Source organism: Microtus oregoni, unplaced genomic scaffold (genome assembly GCF_018167655.1).
Source record: "Microtus oregoni isolate MIOR12 unplaced genomic scaffold, Mior012 000014F_ref0000157, whole genome shotgun sequence".
Lineage (NCBI taxonomy): Eukaryota > Metazoa > Chordata > Mammalia > Rodentia > Cricetidae > Microtus > Microtus oregoni.
In genome coordinates, this window is record NW_024543073.1 from 30,592,798 (window position 1) to 30,613,589 (window position 20,792).

Sequence of the window (20,792 nt, forward strand, 5' to 3'; positions counted from 1 at the left end):
ACTGGTTACCCATATTGTGTTCTCAAATTTTCTCTCAGCAAAAGTATAATGACTCAGTATTGTATGGTTGCATAGACAAGGGCTCGGAACAAGAGACACTAGTTTTGTCTGACGGTGTGAGAAAGTCGTGAAGGGATCTTTTCTTCCAGATGGTGTTAAATTCAGCTGCCTTTTTAACATTGGCCTTGCACAGCAATCTGCTGCTCGTCTTTCACAAAGGCTGCCTTGGTTCCCACTAGTTAACTTGCATACTCACGCAGCCCGCAACTTCACTCCAACTGGTTTACAATGCAGTGGTATGCTAAATAAACCTGATCCGGTTCCTGCCAATGGTAAAACTAGCTTTCAAAGAACTACTTAACTGATATTTACACTTCTTTTGACTTAAATGTGCATGCCTGCAAAATACTGCAGATTTCAAAGAAATATCACCTTATGATAAGGCCATTGTAGAGAGTATCTTGGACACCCTTTAGACTCATGCTCAGATATGGAAGGTCCTTCAACACACAAAAATAAAACAAAATGTCAGAAGTTTGATGTGTAATAGAAAAAAGAAAATTTGGGACATGTTGCAGCCAGAGCAGTGGAACAGCAAAAAATAAAATGAAAATAACATTGAAATGTATTTTTATTGATCGATAAGTTATGTAACATTAGTATGATACAAAGCAAGTTTGATATGACAATGGCAAACACATAATTTTAATATTGTTTATTTTCCTTAGATGTTATAGTTAACATATTTACATAAACAACCAAGATGTAGGCAAAAACTTCAGTAATTTGACTCCATTGAGTGCTTTGAGTAAACAATAGGTTTCCCCAGCAAACATCTTATTGCCTTAATTGAACCTCCTTGAGAAAGAAAACCACACACTTTGTAATGTAAATGTAAATTGTAGTAGACAATGGTTCTAGGTAAATAGCACCCCTGGACACGGGGCAAATGAAAGGAGCACAGGCCCTTTACAATGAAAGCTTGTTTGCACAAACACTGCTTCAAAGGTAAATAAACATGAGTCTTCTCAACAGTCACTACCACAGTAAAACTTCGGCACGTGTTCAGCAGCCAAACTGAGAAATTGCGTTATTAAAGTCTCAGCTTTTCTAAGTGAAGCTAACAGGGGTTTTACAGACTTTTCCAATCTCAATCTTATAAGAAGATGAAGCAGTAAAGAAAAAATGCACTGTCCCTGAAGAAAAATTATGTATTTGGAAGTAACACTAATTTAGGCCATGTGGAAGATAACAGGCAATTTTAGACATTTTTTATTGCAATGATTGTATTTATGTGCAAACGCCTATAAAAATGTTTGCCTGACAACATGTAACAAAATATAAGGAATTTTAGAAAAGGATTATAATGGATTTCTCCAAAACCTCAAAGTTTATGGTAGGAGTAATTACTTTTAGGTAAAGTCAGAAAGAAAAGAAAATACTGTGTAGACCACATCGTGCTAGGACTGTCCTAAAACTAGTTTTAAACACATTGTGATTGTGATCAACTTTCTACAAGCTGATGGCTTCACAGCTTTTTTTCCAGGATGTAGATTAGCATAAGTAGGCCAAGTTCCTGTGTCACAGAAAGAAGTAAACAACTCGACAAAGTCATAATGAGTGTTATGAGACTGACTTTAAAATATAGCACAGCCCAAACAAAAGTCAAAAGGTAACCACCAGGCCTTAGCCACAGGCTGAGGATTTCTCTGACGGACGTTCTTGGCATCCCTTTCCACCTGCTTTCCTTAGATAATGAAAATTTCAACCCAAGGAGAAAGCCAAATTTAATCATGGCCAGATTAAACAGTGGTTTAAAAATTCACAGAAAGAGTACGTAGCAACTAGCAGTCAGTTGGTGTTGCCATTTGGGAGGCTGCAGATGGCTGTGGGTGGGAAATGCCTTTACTTTCTTAAGCGATGGAGATGAGTATGGTGTGTGTGCTTGATGGTTTTTTTTTCATACCCCTGCCCCCCAACAGGGCTGTCTGTCATAGGCTGCCGACTAGGCTTTACCACTTGCCCCCGAGCGTGGGAATCGGAGCGTCCTGCCGTTCACATCTCCTGCTTTCCGTTTAGCGGAATCAATTAGGCAAGACAGACCCTCAGATTCCCCACCCCCTTTCCATTTTTGTCAGGTCTATATACGTCCTAATTATTTCAGTTTGGGATGCCAGAGCTGTTTCCTGGATAGACCTGATCATCCTTAAACAAAAAGAGAGGAGGCGCACACGTGGGTTGTGGCGTAAATGTCACTTTCATTTCCAATGCCAGGCGCAGAGTAAGACAGAACATTTTTTTAACACTTTGACAAGAGGGGAGGCGATCTCGTCTCCATCATGTCTTTCTGCTTCAGTAGCTTCCTCAAGGAAACCCTCTCGGAACAGAGAAGCATCTGTCCTTGTATTTTGAATAGAAGAATAAAAATCAGACGTCCCCCCTCTCCGTTTTCCCTGCTAGCTCTAAGGCCTCAGGAGATATAAATTATTAACCTTCCAGTATAAGCGTTACTGCAAGTCTAACTTCATAGAATTTAATGTTCAGCCCCAAATACATAGAAAGTTTCCAAGCACAAACTTCAAACTTGAGGGAGGGGCCTCAGAAGGGAACTGCCCAACTCGACATGATTATGGAATCATTTTTAAACGAGGTATCAGGCATCACTGTAACAGCTTTCTAAGGAAAACATTCTCTTATGTAAATGTTTGTTTCAAAATAGAACAATATAGAGAAGTACATGCATCTTCACTCATAAAAACACAACACAATTCTCCTCTAAGTGTACCGCCCCTCTCAAAACCTGGCCCCTTTCAATTTCAGAATGTGTGTCCCTTAATTTCCTTGCATCCCGCTTTTAATCATAAGAACAAAAAAAGTTAGATTCAATAAGCATTCCTGACCTTTCTCGTTTTTACTGTCTCTTGGTTGTAGTCTTTCATTCTTGGCAGCTCTCGGTGATCTTGAAGGAGTTTTTACTTTCGGTTATCTAGCTTTATGAAGACCAATACACTCATACAGCTAGATAACCAAAGATAACAACTCGCTTCCCTCACAAGGCTGTCTTCCTCTGGTTGGACTCCAGATCCCGATCCACTCTGGATTTACACAAGCGTACTCCTCCAGGATATTTGCCGCATTTAAGATTCCTCCTTTCATGCAAACATGACCTGGTTTCTGTCTGAGTGTCTGCGGCTAAAACATCCAAATAAGATCTGTTGCATTCAGAGTTTATTCCAAACTTTTTTCCCTTCCAGCAAGTAATCTCCAGCCGCGTTAGCCAGCAATTCATCTATTAATATCAGAAAGTAAGAAGCAGCAAGCTGTTCCACTGAGCAGCAGCGTCCAGCCCTTTGCAGGGCTCTATTTGCATTGTAAATTGCTTCATTCTCACGGAAGATTCTTTAGCCTTCCTCTACTGAAATGTGTAAAGCCATCGGCAGTTTCCAGCGCTGGTTAAAGAGGAAGAGGGGGGAAATCCCATTCTATAGAAGTGACAGCTGATTCAAAGATCTGCTCCGGATCATTGGGTTAGGCATCATGAGCTTTTACCAAGTGCTGGCAGCTTGATTGCACATATCTTGTATGTGAATGTTTTAGGTGGAGATCCTCGGTTTCTCAGGACTTCTAGGCTCGGGAGAAGATGCTGTCTTGCTGGCGTACTGCTGCCCCCGGTCTGAAAGAAGGAGAAAAGGGCCATCATTGGAAGGGCTTTCACTGCCAAATTGTGGACCAGCCGGGCAAGGTCAAAGGTTTGAGACCGCGGGAGACCAAGGTAATGATGATGTCATGAGAAATCTCAAGTACATGGTTATTGATATGCATCAGTGATCAGCCTACTGCCCCAGCCTGCTGCCAGGAGTAGCGGAGGTTGCTGCAGCGGCTGCAGCAGCGGTGGTGACGACGCAGCAGCAGTTTTGCAACAAGCCCTATTTTCTCAATCATCATTTCATCCACTAGCTCTCCCGACTGTTCCTGGAAAAGCAACCCACGGCCTTTTACCTCTTCGGCGCTAGTGTAGATCGCTCTAATATCCAAAGACTGGAGGAAATCTCTCTCTAAGGACAGATAAAAGCATTTCAGGTCTGGGGAACGTCTTTGCCTGCATTTCTCTTCTGGCAGATTGCATAGGCAGGCGAATGGAAGGCACTTTACTATTGCTTAAAGCAGGGCCTCGTTTCTGGGGCTGGGAATCAGCACTGTAACACACAGTGAGTTGGTGTGTGATTACATTGACAATTTGCGTTGGTGTTGTGCTTTTTAATGGCTTCACAGCTCCGTCATGTTTCTATCTGCGTACCATGACGATAGGACAAAATATTCTGCAAGTTCAAACGGAACGATCTAAGCAGACGAGGGTCATATTTTTTGTAATGACTGCATGTAAAGGGTGTGCACGTTAGAGTGCAGCACAGGCAAACATTGCAGCAATAGTTATTAATGTACACAACTCTGTTGTAGTAAAAATGCGGAGCCTTTGTCCACTGTTTTAAACATCAGATTTCATACCGTTAAAATATGCCTTAGACTTGCTTATGAAATTATGACAAAGTTATTGTCTCCTGAAAATGCAGATAAAACAGCTGGATGTGAGGAGCATGGTGCCCTTCTTGCCCCACCCACTCATATTTCTCCCTATCTAGAAGCAGAATTTAATATGCTAATTGGCTTCATTCATTGCCTTAGAAGTTTTTAAAGTGTGACTTTAAAATCACTTCAAAGGGGCCTTTTCTTTTCTATCCTTTATAATAGATGATTTGTCTAGCACATCTGTAATACCTAACATTCAGATGTGTCTTCACAAAACATCCGTGGTAATCTATGTAAGAGGCATTTCTTCAGTAGATAACATTATGAAGTGTGATTCAAAATTACTAATTATTTTTGGTGGTGTTGCTTTTCTTTCAGTTACATACTAAAAGAGCATTAATAATTCTTAATATCCATTGCAGAAATCACCAGGGTGTCACTATACTCTCAATTCCATGATGTATCTATTTTCCACAAAGACTAAACACTTTTAGATTTACATTTTTTGGAACATACATTTTTCTCAGTAATTCACTAATTTATTCATTTAAGACGTGAATGCTTATTCAATCACATACAGAGCACACAAATATAAACCCTGTAAAAGAGACTGACAAGTTTTTTTATTCAAGAAAAATCTCCAGTGAAGAGTTTTAAACATAATATCACACCAATTAAGATATAGCTGAGTATCAGAGGTTCCAATTTCTCCTTAGATTAATTTGTTTACTTTTATCTTAAGCATTCTTTTACTAGTTATTTAGAAAATATTAAGATGTGTAAAGAACTTACCTATATTTCTTATCAAATCATTAACAAGAAGTCAGATATAAAACGCACACGTCAACTACAATCCAATTTTTAAAACACGTTCATGGAATTTTTGTTCCTTCTTAAACCATATGGTCACAACATAAACAGAAGCACATGCCACTTCTGACATTGTGTAAAGTCCTAATGAGCCTGGAAGCTTGGAAGATTAAGGAGCACTATGGCCTTGCTTTCCAAGAACTAGCAGCAGGGCAATTAGTGATCTGGCAGGTATTATATAAAGCAAGCAAATGATCAAATCTACTCCACTCTGTAAGTCAAAGCCCAAGAAATCAAGAATGCTTTGAGGATCCCCTTTGCTTCCCATATGTCTAGGGCAAGCTATATATTGATCTGTGGGTGGGTGTGTATTATCCTCATTTTTTTTTTAGTTTGAAAATTATTATGACTGTATTCCCATACTTAACAATGACATGTGATTTTAGAAACAGCATCTACAACGAGAGTTAACACACTGAATGTTTGGATGCTTCTGCCATTCAGAACTGCATAGGATGCTGTCTTCAAATAGCATCTTCTCAGGAAAGGCTATGTAGTCATGTCAACTTACTCTAAGCCTGGTCTCCATGTTTGGTATTCAAAACAGATTCATCATGGGAACCCCAATAAGTGAAATGAGCCAAGATAAGGATTATGGGCCTTCTGTTTGTTAGCCATGTTGCAAATTAAATATTTTATTTTTCTATCAACCTCGACTCTCAGAAGAAAATTAAATACACTAAGATTAAACCTGAGTGCCTGATTATTTATAATATTGCAAAGGTTTACAACATGGTTTTTTATATGTATTATCATATACACCTCACAATATGTTACAATCACACAGCTCCACGGAATCCTAGCAATGTCACATGTGAAGAGAAGCTCTCAACAACAAACACACCTTTAAGTCAGGTATTTTTGCTTTTAGAAAGCTATCTGCTGAGCTACAGAATATTCACTTGAAAATCAGTGTACTGAAGGATATATGAATTCAAAGGGCCTTCCTGTCCATTCTCTAATAAATTTACAATAGTAGCTAGTAGATTAGAATGTGACTAGCATGCTTGTTCTGATCATTTTATAGGTCTCCAAATTTCTGAAACATGGCTCAAAGCATTTTGGTTTGCTTGGGAATAAACAATCTCTGCTGGTTAAAAATAAAAAGTTATTATTTCCCCATATTCGAGTCAGAATTAGTCTATTTAATTAATTCAAATACATTTGGTTTATGATCAATATTTAGAACATCTCTAAGTCCCATTTACATTAATGCAAAATACATAAGAACTAGTCTAACACCAGCCCTTTTTAAATATTTAGTTTGTAAGAATTATAGGTGTGCAAACTGTGGTCTATTAGTACAGTCAATACTACTATTGTCTTTATAAAAAGCCATTTTATTTATAGCAATGTCCATGGTTCAAATAATGTACTTACATTACTTGCATTGCAATAAAAGTATCTCACTCTTTCTTCTGAATATGAGCTTCTTTCTTATAGGTTGTTGCAGGCTATATGTGTATTATGCTTTATGCATATACATATATGTATATACTAATACATATTCACAAAGGCTCCTGCAGGAGAAACAACTGAACACACTGAAACTTAGATGTTTCTGGAATTCTATCTGTTGCAAGGGGAAACACGTAATACACTGCAGACCTGTCTGCCAGTAAACAATGCACTATTTTGGTTTTGTACATCAGTCATATTTTATCAAGTAAAAAATCTTAAATTACCTTTGTTTGATTGGTCTATTCATTCTATGCTTCTTTGAAGTCTCATCTGAAAAATAGGCAATAAAACAAATGATCACAGTCTATATACATATATATGTCATATATAGATTATCTTAAAGTATTACAATTACTGTGATTCCTTAAAATACCAAAAGATTATATAAAACACCAGTACTGTGTATCTTGGACCTTAGCACCTACAGGGTTAAATATGCTAATTTGCATTTAAATGGAGACGTGCATGATAATGGAAATGCAAAATGTGCAGAATCTAGAGGGGTTTGGGAAATTAATTTTTCTTTCTCCTTTTATTTTTAGCTTGGAAAGAAGAGAGACTTAAGAAACATTAGGGATTTGAACCTTGTAACCTGCCATACAAAAGAGAAGAGAGAGCCCCACCATGCAAGGATTTTAAGTCTGGAACAAAGTCTTATTTTCTAAATGTTTAAGGGACTGAATTTCCTGGCCTTCCAGACAATGGGAATCCCAGGATAAATGTCTAATCCATTAAAAAGATGCAAATAGTTTACTGTAAGGCCACACAGCACAGTGAGATGTGCATTCATGGCTCCTGATTGGTTCTTTCCTTCAGTAAATCAATGAATAATGTAAAACCTGATTGCTGCAAAGTGGTGGATTTTATACCCTTCCCCCACCCCGACCCTTACAAGCCAATATTAGGAAGTCTTACATACTCCTGAAAATAGGTTGGGTTTTTAAAAGTGATTTTTTTGATGCTTACTATTATTTTGGACTGTAGGGGTGGAGTTGTTGTTTTTGCGAAATGAAAGTACTGCGTCGGTTCAATTATGCTGACTACAGTGGCTCTTTCCTGCCATCGCCCTAGTTACTGGTGCCAAGGTGGAGAGAGAGGTGGTGGGCAGGTGTGGGCACCAAGAGAGGGAGAAAATGGTCTGACTTCATCCTTGTGGGCCCAAGGCAGACACAGCTCTAAACCCTCACCCCACCCCACAGCCGTGGCCGTGACTTGACAGGCCTGAGGTCTAACTTCTGATCGATTCCATACTGAATTGCTCTGACCCCTTCAGACAGTACTCCATTCAGTCACCGTCGGCATATTTGCAAGAGGAAAACGCCGCAGATCCTAATGTAAAAATGCATTGCTATGGTTCTCCTCGCTCCGGATTTTATGGATATACTCCCTAACCACCGAAAGAAGGTCTTGCCTTCACTTGATTTTGGGCTCTAAGCAAACGAAGGTCAGTCTTCGCTCGGATTCCAGAGGTGTCTGAAGCAGAGGAGCTCCAAGTCCCAGTAACTAACCATAAAGGTTGCATTTCGGGTAAAGCTAGACTCGGGATAGCCCTGTAAAGTCGTCTCTCCCCTCCAAAATCCAGAAAGCAGCGGAAAAGGAGAAAATTCCCCATATGTAGTTAGCTATTACACAAGTTTTACACCAGGATCTAATCTAACAGTGGTTTCTGTGTCAGGTAACTGAAACTTTGGGGCGATTCAGAATAGGCAAATTATTCAAAATGAGATCCCAGAATTCAAGAACGCAAAGCACAATTGTATTTAGCACTACATCTAAGAGAAGACCAGCTACCGACACCACAAATTTACATACAAAATTTCTTTTCCCTGCGTGAATTTTTCCTGGCATCTCTCTGCGATTAGGGGTCAGCCCGAAGGATAATTAACAGTCCTGGCTCGGACAACTCACAAGATCAACAGGTTTGGCAAGGGAGACACACAATCAATTAGCTAAAGCAAAGCCCCGGACTGGCCATCGGAGCGGCCCTTGGCAGACTCTTGGTGTGGGTACCGGACAACTACCGGCAAGCGGGCCTAGCGCAGCCGGGGCTTGCAGTCTTTACAGAGCCGAGATACTCACTTGATGTCCTTGCGCCAGGCAGTGTTGTTCCCCAAATCCAGAAGAACCGAAATTGAGGCTCCAGGCAGAAGACAAGATCCAGTCACAGCAGAACATGGCCACAGCACACAAGCAGGCTCCTTTAGGCGTCTCCAAAAAAGAAGGGAAAAAAATTTTTTTTTTCAGATCAGTACATTTAAAACTGCCGCTCAATTCCACATGGTGGGCGATTCTTCCTCGATTGCGTCTAAAATAGTTTACGCTGCTCTTCTCTTCTGAGGGAGAGAGAAGGGCGCAAAAGACCAAGGAGGGGGAAAAAGCCAACTTTCCCCCCACTCCAAGGACTTGCTCCCTGAGCCTCGGAGTGCAGAGTGAAGTGGTGTGTGCGAGGCTCGGCAAGTTTTTGGGGGGGCTGTCCAAGGTCTAGTCCAGCCCCCTCTGCCGAGGAGGACGTGCTCTGAAACTCAACCAATTTCCCCACTGCTTTTGTTACTGATGAACTGAAGCCCTATTGTTCATCCATTGCCACGGTCTTTTTCAGTCCCCACACTACGTTCTGCGTTGCCAGAGATAATGAATTTGCACCCAAACCTCTCATAGTCCCCTCCTGACAGACGGAACAAATTAGAAATGTCTCGTCTCAAGGAGGGGCAATGGTTACATTTTCCTATTGTAGGATGCAAAGCACACGTTTCTTTGGAAACTTATTTTGCCTTTTCTACCTTTTATTTTCTTCTTTTTTTTTCTCTTTACCCCAGCTTTTCTCCTCTTGGTTTCTTAGACACATTTTAAAAAGAATCCCTGTCTTGTTTTCCCAGTGGACCATTTTATTAACTTGTGGGCCTTTCTGCCTCCCTTCCTCCTTTCTCCTTTTTCTCTTTCCTTTCTTTCGGGGTCCCCTTTGCAATATTATTTACAAACTTGGAAAATGACCTTTTGACTTGCAGAGTTTCTTTCTTTTTTTTTTCTTATGAAAAGTCTTTTGGTTCAAGGCCTCCTCCCCCCATTCTGATTGTTAGTGTGTTTCGCTAAAGACAAGGAATACATTATAAGGATTTCTCTTTTCTAAATTCCAGTTTTATTGAAAAGGTACCAGGCATGCATGATAGAGGTTGTGAAGGAAGAAAAGCTTGTGTGTGTGTGTGTGTGTGTGTGTGTGTGTGTGTGTGTGTGTGTAGGGGCTGAGGTGCGGAGGTGCAGGAGGAGGGGCTGGAAGTGTGTAAAGAGAAAGGTGAGGGCTTTCAGGGTAGGTGGGTATCCTGCAACACCAGCAGGAGGCTGTCAGGGGTGCGGGCGCGTGGAAGGAGGGGGAGGCGGTGCAGGAATCTGTCCCGACGAGGGCCGTGTGCTCCCTTGGGCCTATTTGCGCGCCAGGAGCAGGAGGCAGCCTTGGCGCGGTTACCTAGAGCCCGGGGCCGTAGTTAGAGCCTGCGCGACCCCAGGCGAGGAGGGGGCTGTGATCTGTAAAAATTCGACGGCCGCGGGTCTGTCTAAGTGACCCGGGGAGAAGGGAGGCTGTCCTGAGAGTCGCGGACGCCCTGTCCCACCGCCGGCCCCCAGCTTTCCCGCCCAGCGCAGCCGGAGGACAGCCAGCCAAGCGTGTCCTTTGCGGGAGGGTCCCCGCCCGCCGCGCGCGCACGCGGCCTCCGCGCACACGCACGTCCCCGCGCACACGCACACGCACACACTCCCCTCGCAGGCACGCGGCCCAGTGGCGGCGAGCAGGTCAGGAAAACAAAGCTGGGCTGCGAGGTGGAATCCGAAACGGCAGCCCTGGGAGGCTGAGACCGCGGCCTCTAGCGCCTCTTCCTAGCCTACTGGCAGGTTTGTGCCCTTAGCCCTGCTGAGGCCGAGGACCCAACCCTCGCGGCTCCGAGCGGGTGGCGATCGCAGGCGGGAGCCTGTGTGCCCTGGGAGGTGCCAGCGGCCCCCCGCCCGGTGCGCGGGCACACGCGAGCCCAGCCCGCAGGCCTCCCGGTCTCCCAGCACTGCCGCCTCCACGCAGAAGCTGCTGAGCTCTTAGAAGAAAACACCAGGCCTAATCCAAGCCGCAGCCAAAGGGATGGCTCCCACCTCAAGTCCCCGTCTTCAAACAATGCCACAGGAAGGGCCTGGCTGTCCAGGGGAAGCCTTGTGGGCTTATCTCTTCAGAGGGGAAAACTCGAGCCCCAGCCCCGCAGCCTTGGCCGGATAACTCCCCAGATTAGTCACCAGACCTGGCCTTGCAAAGAGTGGTCTTTGCACCCACGTCGCCTCCCTCTGTGCTCACCAACCTAAGCTCCTTCCAATACACAGCACACACACACACACACACACACACACACACACAGACACGTCACTCCCACTACAGTAAAACACTCGCTCCTGGCACTGCTTGCTATTAATGCGGCTGACATGCATAATTTGTTCACAGGTAAACAGGTACCAAAAAGAGAAGCCCTCACCATTTGACTGGGCAATTTACCTTTCCCTACTAGGAACATGTGTAGCAAGCACAGCGTGTTTTAGGAGTGCTTTGCTGGTGTCTGTAGTCTCCCTTTCCTCTTCTTGTGGAGAGAAGAAGGAAAAAAAAAAAAGACTGTCCCATTGTCAATCTTCTTTCTGACAAACGACCCGAGCGAGCGTTGTTCTAAAACACTTGGGATTCGTTTTGTTTGTTATTTGTTGCTTTTGGTTTGTTGTTTTAGGTGTGTGTGTGTCTGTGAGTCTGTTTGTTTCTCTTTTTTTCCTGAGGAAAGAAAAGAACTTGTATTTGGTGGGGCTGAAAGCGCAGAACTAGAGTCTGTGTCTACGAAGGGAAGGCTGGCGAGGCGGGCAACTGCCGCGGGCAGAAACGAGGCAGCGGCTTGTCCTCCCCTGGGACTGGCAAGGGCGCTCGTGGCACCTCCGCTCAGGCTCGGCCACCGATAGATACAGCCACACAGGCTTTCGGGCTCCATCGGTTGCCGCTCCGTGTTTTCCCCCAGCCCGGCTTCACGTTCAAGGTTTAGCTGCGAGGTCACGTCCATTGACGTCAGCTCCCTGTCTCCCTCTACGTCCGGCTACATTTACATACATCAAGGAAATTAGGGCATTAAAAAAATATGCAAATCCTGCGCGAAGAGGAGCGGGTGCATTCCTGGAGCGATCGCCTTTTATTGAAGCTTTTAATTAAAGGGGCCAGTTGGCTAGCCCCTGAAACAACCGCCAAAATCCCCCAAAAGAGAAAAATAAACGCTGTAGCCTTCGGGAACGGTTGTCTCGGCTCCTGTTCTGTGGGCGGCTGAGGACCGCCGGCTGCCCTGCACCGAGAACAGGTTAGAGGAGGCAGCTCCGGCCCATGCATAATCAGGGCTCCGCGGCGCCTCCATTCTTTCCTCCTCCTCCTCCTTCTCCTCCTCCTTCTCCTCCTCCTCCTCCACTCCTCCACCTTTCCTCCTCCTCTTCCTCCTCCTCCTGCTCCTCTTGGGTCCAGCCTATATTATTTTTAATACTGATGCATATGTAAAGATATATTTGCATTTTCAAAAAAATTCCTTGAAAATTTCTGGTTCTGCAGTTTTGTTGATTCCCCTCCCCCTCCCTTTTTCTTCCTATTTTATATGTCTATCTGCTTCTGTTGTCCTTTCTGTCTTTTTTTTTTTTTTTGGCTAGTGTCTGCTGCTATCTCTAGCTAGATTATATACACAGTTGCCTCCCTTCTTTTGTTTACGTAAGATTACAAGTATGCATATGTGTTATGTATGCCATGCCACCTGGAGAACAGCCTAGTTTGATCATAAAAGAAACACATTTCTTTTCTCTTTCTTTCCATACCCCTCCATTGCCTATAATGCCTACCGTTTAGAGGCTCAAAGTTTGATTGTCTGATTAACTTCATATAAGTAGAAACACAGGTTGGAGCCAATACATTTGAGAAAAGTCCGTGTGAGTGAAGGGATTCCAGATTTCTAAGGAACTGTGCTGATTAACTGGGGGAATGCGGTATTCACCACTATTGCTTTCTAGCATTTCTTGTAAAAAAAAAATCTATTTTAAAATGTGTAGACACAGCAATGGACAGCCTTCTGCAAGGAAGACATTTTCAACCATGTTGTGTGTTGTGTCGTGTCTGCAGCATTTCAAATGTACTGAGTTTTAGTTTATCTCAATATGGATGGAAACACATTATCTTGATTGCAAAGCATCCTTAATTCCAGACTTTGAAGTAAAAACACACAAACAAAACAGTTAACTATATTAATCCAGTTGGTGTGCCTTATCGTATCCAGGCCTTGAGTTGGATTTCAAGCATTAGCAATCTTGTTTATAGGATAGGATTTTTCCTTCCTGGCAGCATAACTCTTCAGCACAATGACTATTGAATATATGTATATTTAAATCATATATTAACATTCCCTAAAGCTATCATATAAAAAAGACCCAATCCATAATTGTATAACCACAAAGAACAGAAAATGTGCACACATGCAGCTTTTTCAATTAAACAAGTCCGAGTACATGCACAGGTAATTAGTTTTCCTATGAATGACTTACCTGTAAAGATACACAAGGCGAGACTCAGACTCCCCAGTGGTTTTTGTGTATAAATATTCACAAGTAATTCCTCCCATTTCAAACCTACACTGTATGCCATCTTTAATGTTGGACCGTCTAGCATCCATTTTCAGCACCCTTAATTCTTATGGCATTTTCCAGCTTACCTCTGGCTACAGTTTTTCCAAGCTCATATGATATGTCACCCAATAAAAAGTGGTCAGATGGCTATGCGTAAAACATTAAAAAAAAAATGGAAACACATCCATCGTCCTGGTTTACCCTTACCTTGCCATATATAGCAAGATTACGTTTCCTGAGGTAAAATTTCAGCACGTTTTATGTATAATTGCAGGATTCCGTAACTAGTTACAGAATTCCGGCTGGGGTAGGAGGCACCAGGCCCAATGAATCAATTCAGCAAGCTGAATGTCTGAGTTTGGCTGCAATTCAATTGTGTGTGGCTGTTTGTTCTTGCCTGAGCTTCTTGGCACATACCTGCCCGCTTTTATGCAGGATCAGGACAAACACTCTGGCCACGTTGCAGGGCATAGAGTGTCGGTGCAAGTATTTAGATGGAAGTAGCAAGGAATGTGGAATGTATTGCTGTCTGAGTATGCATGTGTGTACAGATGCATGTGCACGCGCGCTGTGTGACAAGGGACAGAGAGAGGTACACCTCTTATCTCTGATCTCTCTGTAATCTTTTCTGTTTCTAATCTCCCTCTTTGGTTTCACCAACACTGCGGTGTGCGCGCTGTGGCTTACCCCGAGGGCCCACGGCTTGGTGGCTTCCTGGCTTGGTGGGTGTTGCAGTTGAGGGTGGGTAGCGCCGCTGTCGCTGCTGCCGCCGGTCCGGGTGCTCTGTCCCAGCACGGCAGCAGAGCGCGCGGTGTCGGAGCCCTCTCCCTCCCGCCCTCACCCCCCATCTTCTCTTCCCCTCCCCTCTGCGCCTCCCTCCACCCCCCACCCCCGCCCTGCATTACCATATGGAGGCCGAGTCCCCGCGAATCACAGCAGCAGCGGGCGGTATTTGAATAAGCCCCGCAACCCCAGTCGGACCCCAACTCCTCCACAAGCGTTGTCCTCTGCACCTAGGGCACCGTGCTGGCCCATAACCTGGCTGCTACCGACACCTAAAGTCTCTTACGCGCCTCATGGAGAGGGCCAGATAAGAGTGATGGGCCTCCTCTTGCTAGTTTCATATTAACTTGACTGATAGAATCAGACAATAAATTATACAAGAAAGGGAGAGGGAAAGAGAAAGAAAAGAGGCGAGAAATAGAAGTGAAAGGAAGGGGCGAGAGGCGCTGTAGAGGGGAGCAAGAAGACAGAGGCAAGAAGAAGCAGAAAATGAGAGAAAAGGTTGAGTGAAACAGGGAGAAACGGAAAGGATGAGACCGGAAGAAATATCCAAATATATAAATCCGAGCATTTCAAGCTAAAAATACCACCTCACTGAACTTCACAACCTACAATTAGACACGTGTCCGTCCTACCCCACCTCCAGAGATAAATCTGCTGTCTCGATAAAAATGATTATTTAAAATTGCATAACAGGCATAAGACTTTAAATGAAGGAGCTAATTTTATGAAACATAGCAAAGGTTGTGACATTTAATGAAGGTATTTGCCAACTCTGGCTAAAAATCCAGCCTCTCTTTGAATACGCAGCCTCTTGCGCTGCCGTCCTGAGAGGGGATGCCTCAGCTTAGACAACACAACAAAATTATCCCAGTGTTCTTGGGACTTTAGGTGAGAATTTTTTTTCCTGTTTTCTACTTTTCTGTTTGTTATGGTATTCCTCTTTACGAATGTTTTACTTTTACACGAACCACAGCAGTATGGGTCCTTAAAAACAAATACAGCTAACTCATGACTGAAGATATTCTTCTTAGACTCAAATTAAATACAGAGCTAGTTCCATTTTCACCGTACCCCTTGCGACTGCACAAGACTGAATTTAGGGTGTTTCATGCCATCTTCCCCTGCCACCTTCTAATCAGAGAAGTGAGGGCCCTATGCAAAGAAATCAGGATTGTAATAACCTCCAGCCATCAATAGGATATAACCATTGTTAAGTGTCTCTCTTGGAATCTGCAAGCCAAATGCTATCCCCTTTTGAAAGACACAAAAAGAACGCCTCTGATTAATAATCGCTTATGCTGCATATTGAGCCAAAGCCAGGGGCCCACATGATGCCAGAGAAAGGAGCAGAATTCTCAATACCTAGAATCTTAACACAGATTCCAAAGATGAGCTAACCCTATCCAGAGGAGATTAACACTTAGTAAACAATGCTTTGGAGAGGGAAGCAGAGGAGACAAGTGTATTTCAAAATTTCCTTTCTGGGCCAGAGCAAGGGGTGGCCTATGCGTTCACCCGACATTCTGCTTACAGGCATGTGGTCAAAAATCATAGGTAGCTCAGGGTCCAAGCTTAGAGTTTTGCCCCTCCCCCATCTCCTTTTTTTTCCTTGTCTTTTGAGACAAGGATATAAAAACTCTTTCTGTGGCTAGTTCCCGGGAAGCTGGTTTTGAACCTCTTGTTTATTTTCAAAGTTAAATCAGAACCATGTCTGAATTCTTCAATTTTGGGTTTTACCAGGGTGCTCCCGACAGCCCACGCCCTCCACCACCCTCGGCTTGTGAAGAGAAAGAAGGGGGCGTGGGTGGCAGATGAAGAAGACTTTCAGCCTATTCCGTAGGGGCGGCCTTTTGACTCCACCAAATTCGTCTCTCCTTTCTCTCTCCATAGATATTTTCTTAGGTCGATTACTGCGGCCATGGCCAGGTGAGCCAGGGCAGAGTTTAAGGGGAAACAAATGAGGGACCATCACATCCTTGAATCTCAGAGGAGGCTGGGAGAGCATCCTGGGCCAAAAGCTGAGTGGTGCTAGGGGCCAACGTCGGGCTCCAGGCTCCTGCCAGCAGGGAAACAGCGACACCTACTGGCCCCTTGAGCTCCGCACTTGGGCCGTCGGGGTGGCCCTGACCTGGAGAACCTGCATTCTCTGGTCTTGGGGAGATTCAAGAGCTTTGTGTTTAAGGCTCTTGGGACCTCCCTAGCCATTGATGCTCCAGGAAAGGCAAAACTATAATTTCTACAGGACTTTAGGGGCCTCCAGAAGGGGCTTGATCACACAGGCAACACACAAACCCACAAGCCGAAAGTCCTTTCTTCTGGGAACCCTAGGGACCTGCAAATGCAGCTGACCACAGTCCTTCCTTCGGTTTTCTATGGCCCAAGAAAATGTCGAAATCCTAATTGACTTGGGCTTGGGCTTATAATATAGTCTTTTCCACCACCACACCTATTTCAGCGCCAGTTGAAGAGTGTATCTTTTAAAATGCCTGGCGCCATAGGCCTGTAAAATGGTTAAGTCCTTCTGGGTACTGGATGGCTTTGTCACCTTTACCCCCGGGCACTGCATTCAGAAAACATGGAATGATGGTGATGCTTTTGAGACCTAAGGCTAGACACACACACACACACACACACACACACACACACAGAGAGAGAGAGAGAGAGAGACAGAGACAGAGACAGAGACAGAGACAGACAGAGAGACAGTGACAGAGAGACAGGGACAGAGAGACAGAGAGAGAGCACGCAGAGAGACAGAGAGAGACAGAGAGACAGAGACAGAGTATTTCAAAGTAGATAGGTTAAAGTATGTCTATTTTATAAAAAGTACGTCTGAGCACAATTTGGGTATTCTAGGTTTTGTCTCATGAGTCTTTCTGTAAAGTCAAATAGGCATTTCATATGAAAACATGTGATGTAGGTGGTCCCAGCAGCGAGTAGAGGAGGGAGGGGACCCAGCATCCCCTCTTTTCTACATGTTTCCTTTACACGTGCCAGGTCCTAGGTCAGCGGGGCCTCTGAAACCTTACTGGGATTCAGGACTAACCTGTTCAAATATTAAGGCAGATTTCTCCCCCTTAAAATACTGGAGCATTTGAACTAGCATTTGGAGTCTTCAAGGTTTCAGTTTAAAATGTCGCCTATTAACAAATCCCAGGTGTTTTTTAAAAAACAATAAATTCACCTGTTAATTCGAAGGTCAAGAGTTCATATTGAAAATTCTCATTCTTAGCTTTAGAACACTGGTTGGAACCAGGGTCTACATGGTTAACTCAGGAAAAGGACAGGGTGGGAAAGAAGCTTTGGTCGGGCTAAGTTATTGTCTATTCTGCAGAAATGAAAAAGTTTGCTAATTCCTTTCTTCTTTACATAAAACAGGATGTTCCTAGTGTCCCTAAAAGCAGGTTTTAAAATAGCTGTCTTTCAATTTCCTTTTCTATTAAATAAAACAAAAATCTATGAGAAGTTTAAAAAGCCTTACCTCATTTTTATAATTGCAACTTTCTTGTTCTAATTTTCCTGTCAAGTGGATAGGAGTGAGTTTGGTAACATATGGACTCACCTTAGCAATTTGTATGTTTTGTGCATAAACTCATATTACTAACACTGCATAAAAGACAACGCTATTCTTATATCCTTCCCAATGAGTATTATAGCTTGCTGAATGTAGTTTCTCCTTGAAAAATGAAAACCTCATAGGGAAGGAAAATGATCGCAGAACAATTAAATTATGCACTGCACATAAGCATGCAGCCAAAGCAACCCAGTTCACAGGGCTCTTCAGGTATTGGAAGCACCTTGGAAAATGGTGGGTTTTGTTTTTGGTTTGTTTTTCCCCCTTTCTACGTGGGGGTTTTAGATTGTGTCTTATTTGTGACCCCCCAAATCATAACTAGAATGAATTCTTGTTTAATTGTTTTTAGTACAACTCGAAATATTATTTGGCCTTAATGTGAAAAATACAGAAAAATAGAATGTGTGCTTCAAAATGGTGGAATTTCTCTGCATCTACGTAACAACCAGCCCCTCCAAGCTAGCATAGTATATCCTGGGTAAAGGAAATTAACTTGATTTAGGACAGAAAATTAGATCAACATAATCATTTATTTCATAAGAACCATGAAAATACTTGCTATGAAAACATAGGTGTGTATGGGAATAGCGATGTGTGCGGAGCAAGGGTGGAGGCAAGTCTCTTGTGTGCTTTGGTGTCCCCTGGTTTGTTCTCGCTTCAGCCTCAGGTTCAGTGTAGAATTAAACAATTGAGAACAGGCTGAGCTCATTAGACTGGGTCTGTGTTCTTTGTCACATCTGCCTGTGCTCTACAGTCACCAGGCCCGGTGTGCTTGCTTCTTTCCCCGCTTGTTGAGTAGCATGGAAGAGAAGGATGCGAGGATGAGAATATTGATCAGAAAGGAACATTACTGGATGTGAGAATGAGAGAGATACATTTTGAAGCCTTCTGATCCCAGCTAGCTGACTGTCTGCGGAGGAAGCCTTTCTGTGGAAGTTGGCAGTCTAAGTGGATGAAGATCTCTGGAAGAGAGGATGGTTTCTGGATTTCGAGTGGTGTTTCCTTCAGCTTCTTGGAAAGGAGCTTCAAGGACACCTGTGTCTACTTGGAGAGGCGTGTGTGTGTGTGTGTGTGTGTGTGTGTGTGTGAAGAGCAAAAATTTCATCAAAAAATATATTCATAAAATTCTGCCAAGTTATCTGTTGGGACCAGGCATCAAGGTCACTAACTAACCCGGATAACTCAGGGGAGGGGACAACATTGTTGCTTTTGATAGTATGGACGTGGCTACTTTCATTTTCCTGGCTCTTTATGGCACTTCTTTTGAGTGGGGCGAGGCTGAATTCCCTCCCCCTCCCCCTCCTTTCTTGATCCTGGCAAACAAAACCGTTCTACCCCTTGAGCCATCTGCCGCAGGTGTATTAGATGGCAGGGGGCCGACCTAACTACACTCCAGTCTCTTCCAGGTCCTCACCGCTCTGCACCAAACAAATGAGTCCTGTTCTGCCACTAGGGTGCCGAGGTGGATGGTGGATGCTGGCCCCAGCCTTTGGCAACACTCAGTGCTTAGAAACCAGAGCCAGCTGACAACACACGCAACACACAGGCACAGAGAAAATGCCCGGCCAACGAGTGCTCCTTCAGCGCCACCTCCCAGCTGCACACAAATGGAGCATACATACAGAACATTTAAAAGCCCTTTAGAGTCCCTCTTAATTCTTGCTAACTTAGAGCTCTCTTACTCATTACTCAGAGCCCCCCGAGTGTGTTTGCGTGTAGAGGGGCACGCATGAATGTACGTGTGTATTTAAAAACGCTTATTGGTAGGTCAGCAGCAGCTGATCAGTCATGGTGTCCAATAATCTTTTTGACTACATAGGAATTTTCGTTAAAGTCATTCTTTTTTAAAGGGAAAATAATATTCTGCACCATCTAGGAATCTTAGGTTAGGTTCGAGGGAACGGTAGAACCAGAGAGTGCCCGCTTTGCCAAACTTTCCCCTTTCAAGGTTTGAGAGACGCACACTTCCTTACTTCCTGACGCCAGAGCGTCCCTTGAACGCGGATGTGTGAGGAGGGCAGCTGCGGGAAGGTCGGCATTGGGAGAAGACGCTGGAAGGAAGGCACAGCCTTCGCAGATTCCCCACGCGGGCTGGGAAGCAGCCTTGGGCAAGAGCCTGAGCTAGGAGCCACGAAGCAGGCTTACAGCACCCATTTGGCCAGGGACCTTTTTATAGCCCTTCCCCGACCCTCACCCCATCCCAGTTTTAACCGCTCTTTGACTACCGCAGGTCTTTTAGGTTTGGGCAGGGTTTGGACCCTACCAAGTGGGAACTCCTGGGCCCCCAGTGTACTCACCTTAGGCGGTGGCCCTGACAAATCTTGGCCCAGAGGCATCAAGTTTCCACTCCCAGATGTACCAGATGCCCTCCTGTCTTCCAGTCACCGCAGGCCTCTCTCTCTCTCTCTCTCTCTCTCTCTCTCTCTCTCATCTTGTGACTTTTAGAGGCAAAAGCTTGGTTTTTCAGAGGAGGGGGAGGGATGTGGAAGAGTGGGGGGTGGGGAAGGGAGAGAGGAAAAGAAAGGGAGAGAAAGAGAATGGAGGGTGAAGACCAGGGGAATCAGAAGATAGTGCGGGCGTTGGTAGAAGAGGAGGAGGAAGAGGTGGAGGGATGGGAGGGGTAGGGTGGAGTAACAGAAGATGGGGTGGGATGTGACCGCCAGGAATAAATTGCTCCCCACCCAGCTGCAGTGCGACGCCCCCAGCGTCTCTGGGGAGCCGGTACGTCAGCTCCCAACTGGCCTAGGAGGGGCAGTACAAAAGCTAGTGCCGCAGGACCCCCTGCGAGGGCTTCCACCCAGTCCAGCCAGCCCTAGAGGCGGCTCCACCAGCCAGCGCCTCGCTTGGGCAAGGTGGCGGTGCCGGGCCCTCAAGCGATCCGGAACTTTTACTTCATCACGGGAGCCTAGTCATTCTGTTT

General features: G+C 44.3%; 1 long non-coding RNA gene across 2 annotated transcripts; it reads right to left on the reverse strand.

Moving 5' to 3' along the window:
• Nucleotides 1-540: 540 nt before the first annotated feature.
• LOC121455825 lies at nt 541-20,318 on the reverse strand. 2 transcript variants are annotated; one of them, XR_005975547.1, is made up of 4 exons: nt 20,170-20,318; nt 8,938-9,066; nt 7,083-7,128; nt 541-3,673 (listed from the first exon to the last, which is right to left on the reverse strand). It is a non-coding gene; the product is annotated as an uncharacterized LOC121455825 (long non-coding RNA). The 2 variants fall into 2 exon arrangements; XR_005975548.1 differs by lacking the exon at nt 20,170-20,318 and adding an exon at nt 14,200-14,291.
• Nucleotides 20,319-20,792: the final 474 nt, after the last annotated feature.